This window comes from Ranitomeya imitator, chromosome 2, assembly GCF_032444005.1.
Source record: "Ranitomeya imitator isolate aRanImi1 chromosome 2, aRanImi1.pri, whole genome shotgun sequence".
Lineage (NCBI taxonomy): Eukaryota > Metazoa > Chordata > Amphibia > Anura > Dendrobatidae > Ranitomeya > Ranitomeya imitator.
In genome coordinates, this window is record NC_091283.1 from 755,924,781 (window position 1) to 755,936,253 (window position 11,473).

Consider the following 11,473-nt stretch of genomic DNA (forward strand, 5'->3'; position numbering starts at 1 on the left):
CACAATTTTTTGGGGGGATAAGTGCGTCTTATAGTCCAAAAAATACGGGAAGTGTTATGTTCTAGGCGGCCTATATAGGTAATGAGGCATAGTACAATAATTCAGTCATTAAATGGAGAAAGAGCCATCTGTATTCACCTTTTAAACTTTAAAACTGTCATTTCCTTTCCAAAATTTCTTACTTTTACTTTGTGATCCATAAGGAATTGTTGTAATGCCTCATGAAGAAGGGCGATACCTTTCTGTGTTCTTTTTTTTTGTACATTATATGCAGGACATGTGTAAAGATTGAGCACATAAACCAGAAAATGTCTTTGTGACGTAGTAAAAAAGCTGATTTTTTTTTTTTTTTTTTTTTTTTTTTTTTTTTGTTCTCACACAGCATGGCGCCCCAATGACTATTGCAGGCCTGGGGCCATGACTGATTGTGACTGTAGATTATGCTAGACATGGAAGCAAAAATAGTTTTCAGTTTTGTACGGCAATCACTAATCATAACTGCAGAAGACGGCATAAGTTATTTTTACAAGATGCTTTGCGTTACACTGGAGGCAATGGCAATTGGGGAACTTGAGGTTTTTGTGGTCTTGAAGTTGAAGCACCACTCCAGCATTTTTTTTTTTTATATATATTTTTTTTTTAGCACTTTTGGAGTCGTGTTTTAAGGCCGGGGTCACACTTGCGAGTGCATTGTGAGAAACTTGCGCATCAAGTCCCGGCACTTTGGACCGGAGCGTGCGGCTGCATGTATTTCTATGCAGCTGAACTCTCCAGTCCAAACCGCAGGCGGCAGTGCCGGGAATTGATGCGAGAGACTCTTCAAGTTTCTCGCATTGCACTCGCAAGTGTGACCCCGGCCTAAATGTTGTTCCCCTGTCTCATACTCGCATGCCGCCACCTTCATCGTTTTCCAGAATCACTCTCGTCACTCTCCAGCAAAAAGTGATCGGCTGGCGGCTGCAGTGCTTCATGGAGCTGCACAGTGGTCACTTTTCAATACAAGTCTGAGAGCCTCCTTCTGGCTCTCATAGACTTGCATTGAGCACTTATGACGTAGCTTCAAGCTTCCAGCTAGTCAGTGCTCACAAGATGGCGCTGGAGCGGTGCCGAAAAACTGAACACGCTGCAGGGCGAGTATATTACCAGGGGAAGTGGCCTTACATTTTAAAGAGCCACTCCAGCACTGAAATAAATTATATGCTGGAGTGGTGCTTTAACATTTCCAGAGCACAATTGCTAATCATGGAGACTCTCTGCATGGGGTTCACATGCAAACACAAAGAACAGATCCACACTAAGGCTACTTTCACACTAGCGTCGGAATCTCCCCGTCGCAATGCGTCAGGGAGAGATTCCGACGCTAGCGTTTGCTGCATTGCACAATGGAGGCAGCGGATGCATTTTTCCGGCGCATCCGCTGCCCCATTGTAAGGTGCAGGGAGGTGGGGGCGGAGTTCCGGCCGCACATGCGCGGTCGGAAAAAGCGGTCCGTCAGGAGCAAAAAACATTACATGTAGCGTTTTTTTCTCCCGACGGTCCGCCAAAGCACGACGCATCCGTCGCTCGACGGATGCGATGTGTGACAATCCGTCGCAAATGCGTCGTCAATACAAGTCTATGGGGAAAAAACGCATCCTGCAAGCACTTTTGCAGGATGCTTTTTTTCTGCAAAACAACGCATTGTGACGGATTGCAGAAAACACTAGTGTGAAAGTAGCCTAAGGCGTTCAGAAGATCTCAACTTGTGGACCACAATGACCGTTGTTGTTGTTTTTTTGTTTGTTTGTTTTTTCTTTTGATGTAAAAGACTGCACCTGTCCTATGGCCATAGCCAATTTTAGACAACGTGGGGCCCTGGGCAAAAGATAAGTGGGGCCACCAATGCTATCCTATTGCACCATCACCAGAAACCTTTTATGGTGCATTTCCAGGAGCTGATTTCAGACCCTTAAATGAGTGTGATCGATTATATTAACGTTATCTGCTGCTTGTGTATCGTCCTCTTAACGCATGCTGATGAAGAGTGATGGGGATAGAACGCTCACAAATAGATTTTCTGACCCATCCGCATCATGTTATCGGCGGCACATCTCTTGTTGACACTGGCCCATGACTTGCCGAGAATAATGATCCTGATTCTTTTAACACTGTCGATATTTACAAAGGTCTTAATGAACGGGGCCGCTGAAGTAAGACTCTTCTAATTCACTAAAAGATGCACATAGCTTAATGAATTGGGAATCTAGCACAAGATTTTTGCCACGTAATCTGAACAGCATAATGTAGAAATGGAGACCCTGATTTCAGCGATGTGTCTCTTACTGAGCTGCTTGCTGTAGTTTTGGTAGTCACTGTTTAATCAGGAAGAATGAAGGACTAGTAAGACTAGTAACCCGCTGCCATGTAGTCCTTTATATTCATGAGCTCTTTATACCCCACACCACTGATTGGCAGCTTTCTGAGTATAACCCTGCCAACACCACTGATTGCAAACAAAACCTTTAAGACCGTATTAATATAAATACCAGTAACCGCAGGACTGAGTAACCCAGCCACCAGATGCATTAGCAATGGAACCACTCCCAGCAGTATTTTAAACAATAAGAAATTGGAGTAAGAAAAATCCACCAAAAAGTAAAATCAAAATAATTTATTGAGACTACATATATGGCACTGAAAAAATACAACAAAATCATATCAGGACATAAGCTCCTTTGAATTGAGGACTCAAGTGCAGCAAACCACATGCAGACAGAGCAGCAAGGTAAGATAAGATCAGAAACTGATAAAGTGCCCGTGCTTCAAGTACCATCTATATACTCATACCCATACTTAGGATAACCATGAGTATACTAGTATAGTCAAAGTGACATGGGAAAGGAAGCTGGCGGCAGCCGCGCGCGCCTTGGCGGATGACGGAAGGTGAGAATAGCAGGTTTTTTGATTATTTTTAACATTGGATCTTTTTACTATTGATGCTGCATAGGCATCCCAACCCATTGGACGCACTGCCATTGTTTTTCTCCTGTCTTTATTTTAAGAGTCAAAACTTTTAGTCATCTATCGCTGTATGACAGCTTGTTTTTCCCGTCTCCCATGACAGCACACCTGAGAGAGGGGATCCGCCCAGTCAGGACAGGAAACCTACTGAAATAAAAGGGCGGTACCTCTCCCTCGCTTCAGTTGGGTTTCCTGTCCTGAGGGGAACCCTTGTACTGAATGTACGGCGGTACGTTGATTGAAGATTCCACTCACCCACTCCTGTCCCGGCTCTGGAAGAACAGGCAGAATGCCTGTAAGCCGGCCTTCAGGTGGTGGAAGCGCCGTTCGCGGGTCCTGGGGCCTTAGCGCACGTGCGGGCGTTGGCAGCGCGGTCCGGAGTCCTGGGGCTCTTCTGCGGCTGTCACGCCGCTCTCTTCCTCCTCTGCTGCCGCCGGCTCTGATTTCCGGGTGCGCGGCAGTGATGCGCGCGGGGCACGCTGGGAGTAGGCGTGGCCTCGTGACGTCGCTGCTGCGCGCCGGATCCAAGATGGCGGCGCCCATGACCGAACGCTGCGGCGTCTCAGGAATCCCCTGGCGGTCTCCGGTGGGCGCAGAGGTGGGGGAGGGGCCAAAAAAGAGTACCGGAAGAGGCGGTGAGCAGTGTGGATCACCCCTTAAAAGGGTGTGGATCCACAAGAAAAGTGCTCGTACGTACAGAGCTCAGCTATGGAGGACTGTACTGAGCAACACTCAAATCAGTCATCACCACAGCCGCAGCAGCAGCAGGAGAACTTATCAGGTGCCATGTCTGCTCACCAGCATACTAGGAGGAGAAGCAGCAGTCGTCCGGATCGGAAATCGCAGGACTCCTCAGCTTCTAGGAGGGACGTTGTCCGTACTCCAGATCAGCCTCAAAAGCCGGTACCCTTGAGTGTCAGCGGGTGGTGAGTGATCTTCGTGAATGTCACATGGTGTTAATGGGCGTCATATCTCTGCTTACTTATCAGGCGCCGAGGAAGTCTAGTGCTAAAACCAAGAACAAAGAATGTGCCCTCTGCAAAACCCCGCTAGCAGTCCAATGGCAGAAAAGCCTCTGTGCAGACTGCATTCAAAAAACTATTCAGGATGAATCCCCTGACTTTACCACTAGCCTCAGAGCCATGATTAGAGCAGAGGTTAAAGGGTCTTTAAAATCAGCCCTTAAAAAGAAGAGCAAGGTCTTAGAGACTGTTCCAGATTCTGATACCCCTCAATCTGATGAGGAATATCAAGAAGGACCTCTGTCTCCCGGTTCATCCTCTTCTGTGGTCTCTGGCTCCTCTTCAGATAGTGACGTTGGGGGCAGACCATGCTTCCTGACTGAAAATACAGATAAACTGGTTAAATCTGTTAGGGCTACAATGGGCCTTAAGGACGAGAAGGAGTCCAGATCAGTAGAGGACGTTATGTTTGGTGGTTTGGAGGATAAGAGGAAGCGTACCTTCCCTGTAAATAATAGAGTTAAAAACCTTATAGAAAAGGAGTGGAAAAAGCCAGAAAAGTCGGGTAGTCTTCCCTCAGCCTCCAAGAGACGTTATCCTTTTGATGATAAGGATTCAGAAATATGGGATAAGGCCCCTAAAATTGATGGTGCAGTGGCCAGATCTTCTAAAAGATCTTCCCTACCCTTGGAGGATGCAGGTGTCCTTCGAGACCCTCTAGACAAAAAGGCTGATGCTTTTTTTAAAACATACCTGGGAGGCAGCCGCAGGAGGATTAAAGCCGGCAATAGCTAGTACATGTGTTGCCCGCTCCCTTATAGTCTGGCTGCAACAATTAGAAGATCAGTTAAAGTCTAGAGTGCCGAGAGATGAAATCATAGCCAATATGGCAATGACACAAGGAGCAGCGGCCTTTATAGCGGATTCCTCAGCCTACTCTGTAAGACTTGCAGCTAGGGCAGCAGGATTGTCGAACGCGGCAAGACGGGCCTTGTGGTTGAAAGGGTGCCCAGGGGACTTACCCTCAAAAAATAGACTCTGTTCCATCCCGTGCGACGGCAAATTCCTCTTCGGTCAGAAACTAGAGGACATTTTAGAAAAGGCTGGCGACAAGAAGAAAGGTTTTCCCCGTTTCCCAGTAGATATCAGACGGCCTTATTTTCGGAGGGGAAAATTCAATAGAGGTCGCCCCCCAGGAGATAGAAGAAACTGGGATTATAGGGATAGGAAAGGATCAGGGTACATGTTTAAGGGCCCCTCCACATCCACAAAAAAGCCCCCCCCCCCAATGACGCCATGCCAGAAGTAGGGGGAAGGCTTTCTTACTATCTTCATGCCTGGTTAAATATCTCCCCCAGTCGATGGGCGTTGGATGTTGTCAACGACGGACTAAAAATAAAATTTATTCATCTACCTCGAGAGACTTTTGTGTTAACACCATGCAGGAAACTTCCAGAAGAACAGCTAGCTCTGGAAACAGAGGTATTGGGGCTAGTTCTAAAAAAGGTCCTAGTAGAAGTTCCAAAAGTAGAGGAAGGAGAAGGGTTTTATTCTCCTCTCTTCTTAATACGAAAACCAGATGGCTCACTAAGGACTATTGTCAACCTAAAAAAACTAAATCGGTCAATAAAAAATTACTCCTTCAAGATGGAGTCGGTAAGCTCAGCGATAAAGATGCTGTTTCCAGACTGCATCATGGCAGCTATAGACTTAAAGGACGCGTACTACCATGTCCCAATTCATCAAGACTATCAAAAATTCCTGAGGGTGGCAGTGTTTGTCCAGGGTCAGCTCAAACACTACCAATATGCCGCCCTTCCATTTGGTCTATCAATAGCGCCAAGGATATTTACAAAACTGATGTCAGAGGTTATGTCCTTCCTCCGTTCCCGGGACATAGTCATCGTCCCGTACCTAGACGACTTCCTAATAGGCAGATCAGTGGATCACTGTCTTGCACAAGTAAAAGAAGTGACTACGACCCTAGCCATATTAGGTTGGGAGGTAAATGTCGCCAAGTCGAGATTAACACCAGTGAAGGTTCAATCCTTCCTGGGGTTGAATCTGGATTCCACGCGTCAACTCTGTCTCCTGCCAGAGAACAAAATTCTCAAAATTCAAAGTCTTGTAGAATTGGCAATACATCAACCTGTGATGACACTAAGGAAGGCGATGTCCCTGCTAGGGTCACTAACATCCTGTATTCCCGCTGTAAAATGGGCACAACTTCACCTGAGGCAATTACAGTGGGAGGTCCTGTCAACACAGAGGTTGTTAAAAGGGCATTTAGAGGGAAAAATTCATCTCTCAATGCGCGTCAGAGATTCCCTAACCTGGTGGTCAGTAAGGGATCACTTGAGCTCAGGGGTTCAGTGGCTGACTCCAATAGAGGACGTGATCACAACAGACGCGAGTGGCACAGGATGGGGTGCACATCTGAGGTCCCTTTCTGTCCAGGGGTCCTGGTCCCATACAGAAAAACATCAAACATCCAATATAAAAGAGTTATGGGCTGTAGAAAGGGCAGTAAAACATTTCCTTCCAATTCTTCAGGGTCGCCATACCAGAGTAATGTCCGACAATTACGCGGTGGTAGTCTATATCAACCATCAGGGGGGAACGAGATCCTCTTCACTCATGAAGGCAACATCGGCGCTCCTTCAGTTAGCAGAATCTCACCTACTGTCTCTCACAGCTCTACACATAAAGGGGGTCGAAAACACGAAGGCGGACTACTTAAGTCGAAAAAAGCTAAGACAAGGAGAATGGTCACTGAATCCCAGGGTATTCCAACAAATAGTGCAGGCCTGGGGAGAACCGGTAATAGACTTGTTTGCCACGCTTCACAACAGGAAGGTGAACAGGTTCTGTTCGCTAGACCCGAGGGGGAACCCGGTTGCAGTAGATGCCCTCCGAATACCGTGGGAGTTCAGCCTCGCTTATGTGTTTCCACCAATAGCATTAATTCCGGTTGTAGTGAGGAAGATCAGGACGGAGCAGGCAAGGGTGATTCTGATTGCTCCATTCTGGCCGAAAAGGCCATGGTTCTCTCTCCTGAGACAAATGTCGGTAACCGATCCATGGATCCTACCAGAGGTCCCGGACCTGCTTACCCAAGGTCCAGTATGCCACTCTCAAGTGAAGGGCTTCCATCTGGCAGCCTGGAATTTGAGAGGGCATTACTGAGCAGACAGGGATTCTCGCCAGGGTTAGTTTCCACCCTGTTGAAAAGCAGGAAGCCAATTACATCAAAAATTTATGGTAGGACATGGAAGAGGTTTCTAGAGTTTCTAGGACAACCTTTGTCGGACGAGCCTCCTGTGGGTGCTATCTTGGAGTTTCTTCAAGCAGGCTTACAGTTAGGCCTGGCTACCAATACACTCAAGGTCCAAGTGTCAGCGTTGGGAGCTTTATACCATTGCAATTTAGCTTCCAATAAATGGGTGGCCCGTTTCATTAGGTCATGTAGTAGGTCTACACCGGTAGTAATTCAAAAAATTCCTCCTTGGGATTTAAATCTCGTGTTAGACGCTCTAACTAAGAAACCGTTTGAACCCTTGCAAGAATTATCAATTAAATTTCTCACTCTAAAAACAGTGCTATTGGTAGCCTTGACGTCCGCACGTAGAGTGAGCGATTTGCAAGCCCTGTCCATTTGTCCCCCATACACTCAGATATATGACGACAGGGTGGTCCTAAGACCAGACCCGGCTTACCTGCCTAAGGTAGTCCTTAAATTTCATAGGAGTCAGGAAATTGTGTTACCCTCTTTTTGTGTTAATCCAAAAAATCCAGGTGAGGAGAGGTTTCACACTCTTGATGTAAGAAGGTCTATGTTACAGTACATATCCTTAACTAGTCAGTGGAGGAAGGATCAGTCTCTGTTCGTAGCTTTCCAGGGTAGCAGGAAAGGTCATGGGGTATCTAAAGGTACTATTGCCAGGTGGATTAGAGAGGCCATTAGCTTATCCTATACTGCTTGTGGCGTTCCGATCCCTGAGGGCATCAAGGCACACTCCACCAGGGCCGTGGCTACTTCCTGGGCAGAAAAAGCAGAGGTATCGCTTGATCAAATATGTAAGGCTGCTACCTGGTCCTCACCATCTACCTTTTTTAAGCACTACCGACTGAATCTATCCTCCTCGACTGACCTTACCTTTGGTAGAAGGGTGCTGGAAGCGGTGGTCCCTCCCTAAGGTGTTCCTTTCTCCAAAAATCTCTCAGGTGTGCTGTCATGGGAGACGGGAAAACACCATGGTTACTTACTGGTAGCCGGTTTTTCCGGAGCCCATGACAGCACCTGTATATTCCCTCCCTTCTTTTTTTCACCCTTGGGTGCGCACTTTTAGTTGGGTGTTTTTTGTTATTATTATAATGTGGTGGTGGATTACCATGTATACTAACCAAAGAGGCCTCTCATGCTCTGGAAAACCAACTGAAGCGAGGGAGAGGTACCGCCCTTTTATTTCAGTAGGTTTCCTGTCCTGACTGGGCGGATCCCCTCTCTCAGGTGTGCTGTCATGGGCTCCGGAAAAACCGGCTACCAGTAAGTAACCATGGTGTTTCTACAGGATGACTTATAGTTTTCAAAGACACCATTTATTTTACCATATGATGAACTTTAAAAACGGGGAAAATTTTTGTTCGGGTATTCTAGAATATGTATGTAGTTTATTTATGAAGATTTTAGAATAATACATTGAATACACAGAATTCGGCCGGCTGCGCCTGTTGCTGATTGTTCGCGGCCGGCCACGTAGTATATAGCACAGCCCACATAGCATATAACACAGCCACATAGTTTATAACATAGTAACATAGTTAGTAAGGCCGAAAAAAGACATTTGTCCATCCAGTTCAGCCTATATTCCATCATAATAAATACCCAGATCTATGTCCTTCTACAGAACCTAATAATTGTATGATACAATATTGTTCTGCTCCAGGAAGACATCCAGGCCTCTCTTGAACCCCTCGACTGAGTTCGCCATCACCACCTCCTCAGGCAAGCAATTCCAGATTCTCACTGCCCTAACAGTAAAGAATCCTCTTCTATGTTGGTGGAAAAACCTTCTCTCCTCCAGACGCAAAGAATGCCCCCTTGTGCCCGTCACCTTCCTTGGTATAAACAGATCCTCAGCGAGATATTTGTATTGTCCCCTTATATACTTATACATGGTTATTAGATCGCCCCTCAGTCGTCTTTTTTCTAGACTAAATAATCCTAATTTCGCTAATCTATCTGGGTATTGTAGTTCTCCCATCCCCTTTATTAATTTTGTTATAACAGCCCACGTAGAATATAACACAGCTCACGTAGTATATAACGGCCCATGCACGCAGTATATAGCGCAGCCCGCGTAGTATATAGCAATGTGGGAATCATTTCCCTGTTAAAAAAAAAAAAAAAAAAAAAAAAAATTATTAAAGTAAAAAATAGTTATATACTCACCTTCCGTTGGCCCCTGGATCCAGCGAAGCGTTTACTGATGCCCCTTGCGCGCTCCAGTCCCATGAGTGTGTTGCGGTCTCGTGAGATGATGACGTAGCGGTCTCACGAGACCGCTACGTCATCATCTCGAGAGATCGCAATGCATGGAGCGGTCACTGGAGCGTCGCGAGGAGCGGGAAAGGCCTGTTCTGGATCCGAAGGGCTGACAGACAGTGAGTATTTAACTATTTTTTAAAATTATTTTTAACATTAGATCTTTACTATTGATGCTGCATAGGCAACATCAATAGTAAAAAGTTGGTCACACAGGGTTAATAGCAGCGTTAACTGACTGCGTTACACCGCGGCATAACGCGGTCCGTTAATGCTGCCATTAACCCTTGTGAGAGCTGACTGCGGGGAGTAAGGAGGCGCCATTTTGCCGCCGGCTGTGCCCGTCGCTGATTGGTCGTGGCTGTTTTGCCGCGACCAATCAGCGACTTGGGATTTCCGTTAACAGACAGAAGGACAGACAGAAAGACGGAAGTGACCCTTAGACAATTATATTGTAGATATAGACTGGATGGTGGCCCGATTCTAACACATCGGGTATTCTAGAATATGTATGTAGTTTATTTATGAAGATTTTAGAATAATACAATGAATACCCAGAATTCGGCTGGCCGGGCGCGACCAATTAGCGAAGCGTGGTTAAAATCCCGCGCCAATTCGCGGCCGGAGTGCGCCTGTCGCTGATTGTTCGCGGCCGGCCATGTAGTATATTGCACTGCCACGTAGTATATAGCAGCCCACATAGCATATAACACAGCCATGTAGTATATAACCTAGCTCGCGTAGTGTAGAACACAGCCCATGTAGTATATTGCACAGCCACGTAGTATGTAGCACAGCCCACGTAGTATATTGCACGGTCCACTTAGTATATTGCACAGCCAACGCAGTACATAGCAATGTGGGCACCATATCCCTGTTAAAAATAAAAAATAAAATAGTTATATACTCACCCTCCGACAGCCCCCGTATCCATCCCAGGCCTTTTCCGCTCCTTGCGCGCCACTCCGGTCTCAAGCGGCAATAACACCTGATGATGGCTACGTCATCTCTGGTCATTGCTGCAATGCATTATTGTGACCGGAGCGGCGCGCGAGGAGCGGGTAAGGCCTGGACTGGATTCAGGGGCCGTCGGAGGGTGAGTATATAATGATTTTTTTTATTTTTAACATATGTTTTTACTATTGATGCTGCATAAGCAGCATCAATAGTAAAAAGTTGGTTACACTGAGGGTTAATGGCAGCTTTAACGGACTGCCTTACACCGCGTTATGCCGCGGTGTAAGGCAATCCGGGTTAACGCTATGTGGGCGCTGACTGGTTGGGGGTTAGTATGGAGGGGGCACTGACTGCAGGGGAGTAGGGAGCGGCCATTTCGTGGCCCAACTGTGCCCGTCGCTGATTGGTCACAGCCAGCTGGCTGCGACCAATCAGCGACGCGGGATTTCTGTGACACAGACAGAAAGACGGAAGTGACCCTTAGACAATTATATAGTAGATATTTGTAAGCATAGGTAGCAGAACATTATTTTCCCTGATTTCTGGCAGTATTTAAAAGGGAATTTATCAACAGGTTTTTGTTATATAATCTGAGGGCAGCTTAATGAGGAGCTCGGACACGGATTTGAGTGATGTCACTTACTGGGGCGTGTTGAATACAATCCGTGCTTTGTCAGCAGGAGATGATCACTGCTGGACTAGCTGCCTTTATGGATCCTGGTCCAGCCACGCCCCCAGCATTGATTAGCAGCTTACTGTCGCTATACAATCAGAAAGCTGCTCATTAGTGGTGTAAGTGCGGTCAGCTTTTAAGCTCTGCTAGATCTACATCAGAGAAAACTTTTGATGTATATCACAACTGCTGCACCCAGTAAAGAACGTGATACATTACTGACATCGGGACATCTTTCCCTACATTATGCTGCTCTCAAATGAGGTAGCGGATTCCCTTTTTTAAATAATATTTTTTTTTAAATGAAATCTTGGAAATATATGTAAACCTGAGCAG

General features: G+C 46.4%; 1 protein-coding gene across 1 annotated transcript in view; it reads left to right on the top strand.

The window, feature by feature from the left end:
• PPA1 (inorganic pyrophosphatase 1) overlaps positions 1-11,473 on the top strand; it is a 155,750-nt gene that overhangs the window by 100,955 nt on the left and 43,322 nt on the right. The gene's annotated exons all lie outside the window — the stretch shown is intronic.